The following is a 4426-nucleotide window of genomic DNA, read 5'->3' as shown; positions in this document are numbered from 1 at the left end:
TTTCTGCAGTGAGGTGTATATACAATGGTAAAGATGGAATTATATTGCTGACCAATGTTCTCACTCTCACATTTACGTCATCACGTCCGCCTGCCACCATCAAGGCAAGTTATCTTCTCCAATGTTTCCAGTGTGAACGGTTCGGTTAGTCGAAGACGTCATGTCGTGGTTAATTGACGTGTGCTCGTTCCAGTGACAAAGCCCATGATGCCTACGAGTGTGAAACGGACCCGCATTGCATCAGTTGCAATAGCTCTCACCCGTCTTACTTACGTTGTTTCCCTAAATGGTTGGAAGAAAAAGCAGTACAGCATTTGGAAACGATTCATAACGTTACTTATTCTGAGTCTCGAAAATTGCTGTCCACCACCTCATCTCGGACGTATGCTGCTGCACTTCGTTCCACAACTACAGTGGGAGTGTAGATAAATGTCTCTGTGCCTCTAAAAGAATCGTTCTCCAAACAAATGAAAAGCCTAATGACCTCCATTGTTGAAAAGTTGATGAATCAACTTCAACACCCATCTTTGTCCCATTATATACATTCCAACAAACCCCAAGACCCACATCTTTTGTTCCAGGTACTAGGCATTTCTTCGGATACATCTTCTTCTCCCACTCCAAGATGCAAAACAATAATTTGTTCACGTCCTCAATCACTGAAATCCCCTTCCAGCAGCAAAGACCTGCCCAATTGAACCAGGGCAGGCTCCATGGAGGTCAATAGACCTCTCTCAAATAAGGACAGTAAGGAAAAAAGACGTGGTCATAAACAGAAGTGTTCTCCACCCAATTTGCCTACACGTAAATAAAAATTGCCACCCTGATACAATGGAACTGTCGAGGTCAACGTTCTAATCTGGATTATATCAAAACACTGAGTGCTTCCTACCATCCTGTATGTCTTTCCTTGCAGGAAACATTTCTGAAACCTGTCGATACAGTCACCTTTCGACGGTTTTCTTTGTATAGAAATGACAGGATATGTGATGGACGAGTGAATGGAGGGGTTGCACTGTTGGTTGATCAGCATTTGCGCACCCTGTGTTTGCCACTCGACACACCCTTGGACGCCTTAGTCATCCGTGTTTCCTTGTGTCGTATCATCACTGTTTGCTGTCTCTACCTGTTGCCTGGAGAGACATATGATCAATCCGACCTTGATGCTTTCATTGAACAGTTGCTGTCTCCTCTTCTTTCATCCTGGGTGACTTTAATGAACATCATCTCCTAAGGGGAAGTGCTGATATTGATAGGAGGAATCGCTCTGTAGAGCGTATGCTATCAGATCACAACCTTTCTCTTTTAAATGCTGTTTCTTCTACCTATTTTCATGTACTTAGTCAGTCCTTTACTGCTACTGATCTCTCGATTTTCTCTCCTTCATTATTCTCCCATTTTACACGGAGGGTTGACAATAATCCATGAGTCAGTGATCATTTTCTTGAGAGACAATGGCCGTAGTCGATCCCACCCGAACCGTATGCCCCGGTGGAAGCTCGATCAGGCATACTGGCCATCTTTCACTGCTCTAGCAAAACTTGATCCTGCCATCGCCTTTAAGCCATCAAGGAACGACTCTGTGTGGCATTAGTAACTGAATGAATTTTATAAGCAGCTGCTCAATGTATTCCTAAAACCTCGACATGTTTTCCACTATATTCTCTTCCATAGTGAAATCCTATGTGTCACATAAAAAGGAAGGCTCAAAAACGGGCCTGAGATACTTTCTATAGATATCCCACGCTTTCGAACCGCATCACTTTCCAACGGGCCCTTGCACATGCTAGGTGGGTAAGACGTCAAAGCCAGAACGAATCTTGGATTAAGTTTACAACCAGCATATATTCTACCACCAGTTTATGTGGAACAAGATTGAAAAGGTCAATGAGCAGTATAAATGTTTTCGCCTCTCGATCTTGCTTTCTGATAACCAGGAAGAAGCTGATATCCAGAGCATCATCAATACTCTAGGTGAAAGCTTTTGCCAGGTATCTAGCACCTCTGCCTCTTCTTCCACCTTCTCAGCCATCAGACTGGAGCAGAGCATTCACCTCCTTCCTTTCGAGCTAATTGTCTCTATGACTATAATCATCCCTTTACACTAGTGAAACTCAAACTGGCCCTTCATCAGTCTGGCAGTACATCAGTTGGACTTGATGATATACACTATGACAAGCTGCGCCATCTATTTCCTGCTTCTCTTGCTATTCTGAGCCTGTGTGGGTTCGACATTTTCCCGTTTTTTTCTGTGTTCTGAGTGTCACACTTTTCAGTATAAATATTAATGCCATCACTAAACAACTCCCATATCTCTCTCTTACACCGTTCGCATGCACTTTTGCCGCCAATGGGATATTCACCCCAATTCTGAACTCTGTATCGGTGAAGTTGTGCTGCCCGTGGTCCCTGAGACAAAGTTCATGGGACTTATCATTGACCGTAAGCTGCCCTTTATACCATCATCAAGCAGCTAGTGGTCAAATGTATAAGAACACTGAACATCCTCCGTGTCCTCTCTTCTACACCTTGTGAAGCGGTTTTACGTTCTATGCTAAAGATATATCATAAAACTCGACTATGGATCACTGGTCTATGGCTCTGCCAGACCATAGGCCTAAAAGATTCTAGACCCTATTCATCATCAAGGACTTCTGCTCTGCACTGGGGCTTTCCACACTTATACATAGAGTCTCGTGAACCTTCTTTGCACCTCTGTCGTTTGCAATTGTCTTTACTATATGCTTCAAAACTTTGTTCTTTACCAAAGCAACTCACATGGGGTTGTGTTTTCCTTCCTCAGTGGGCCATGATTTTTCAGACTAGATGGTCTACTATTGATTTTTTTGGCCTTCGTATCCAGGTGCAGTTAGATGAATTGGTCTCTTCTTGGATAATACTGCTGTATCTACTGGTCACCCCATCTCTACATAGCTTCTTACAGTCCCCAATTGTGACCTATTTTTAAGTCATCTGAGAAAAGTAGACACTCCTGATTAGAAATACTGTCTGCTATTTTCCGAACACCTTTCAAACTGTCTTTCTATTCCTATTTATACAGATGGCTGAAAATCAGGTTACTGTGTGGGCTTTGCCATGGTTTGTTATGCTTCTCTGGTTTCATGTAGAATCACCTCTACAGCTTCTGTGTTCATTGCTGAACTGTACGCCATTTCTCCTGCCCTGGATCACATAGAAGCTAAGCAGTACTCAAACTGCACTATTATTACTTACTGGATTAGTTCCATACTGGCGCTGGAATCGCTTCACGTTGGTTCACACCCTGTTCTCGCTGATATTCAAAACCGACTGGCCCATTTCTCTTTAATATTCACTTCTATCCAGTTTTTTCTGGATACTCGTCCACGTTGATATTCGCGGGAACGAGCTCGCCGACACCAGCTAAGTCTATCTGTTCTGGCACTATCACCACTGTGCCTGTCCCATACATGGACTATGGTCCTTTAGTTAAGGCTCTGCTACATTCCAGCTGGCAGTCGACTTGGAGTGAGCAACGCGAAAACAAGCTTTTCGAAATAAAACCCTATATTGGACTTTGACCATCTTGCTTGTGTAAGGATCAGAAAGAAGAAGTTGTTCTAACTAGACTACGCGTTGGTCACAAAGTACATTAATCTTTTTAATGCCATTTAAGTACTTTTAATTTATACATTACACCTTTTTAATGTGGCGCTTTTTTAAAAATCACAGTTCTTCTAGCTCGATTTTAAATTATAAACTGGTCGTAACATTAAATACCGAGAATCTAGAATTGGAAAGGCCAACTTAAGTATCTTTTTATGTGTTTTTTTTTTTAAACTTTGTTTTGTTTTACCTTAATTACCTTCTATGAATGTTACTAAATTTACTTTTAACTCTTTACTGGATGTTTGGCGCAGATAGCCTAGCTGCTTTGTGCCATAAGACGCTAAATTAACCAACCAATCGTTGGTAAAGGAGTAGCCCCAGGGTTGGCGGTGGGTGTTGATGACCAGCTGCCTTCCCTCTGGTCTTACACTGTTAAATTACGGAAAGCTAGCGCAGATAGCCCTCATGTAGCTTTATGGGAAATTCAAAAACAAACAAACATAGTAATATTAAGGAGTTGTGAAGAAAAATACTTGTTAATTAATAATATTAATACTTTTTTCACATGAAAGGTGTTGCTGTTTTAATACAAAAGTCACAGATATTTGTATTGAAGTTTCTTCCCGTAAAATTTAATAAATGTGTATTATTATTATTGTTTCTTTATAAATAAATATATTTGAATCGAATGAATAAATTTTAAATTATGATTACTGTTTCTTCATCCCTAAATGAAATTGAATGGATACTATAATTCTTTCTTTTTTAATTTTCATAGATCAAAATTTTAACATATTTTCTCAAATATTTAAGTGGGATCATATCATAGATAGGCAAT

Source organism: Tachypleus tridentatus, chromosome 13 (assembly GCF_004210375.1).
Source record: "Tachypleus tridentatus isolate NWPU-2018 chromosome 13, ASM421037v1, whole genome shotgun sequence".
Classification (NCBI taxonomy): Eukaryota; Metazoa; Arthropoda; class Merostomata; order Xiphosura; family Limulidae; genus Tachypleus; species Tachypleus tridentatus.
This window is presented reverse-complemented; position numbering follows the sequence as displayed.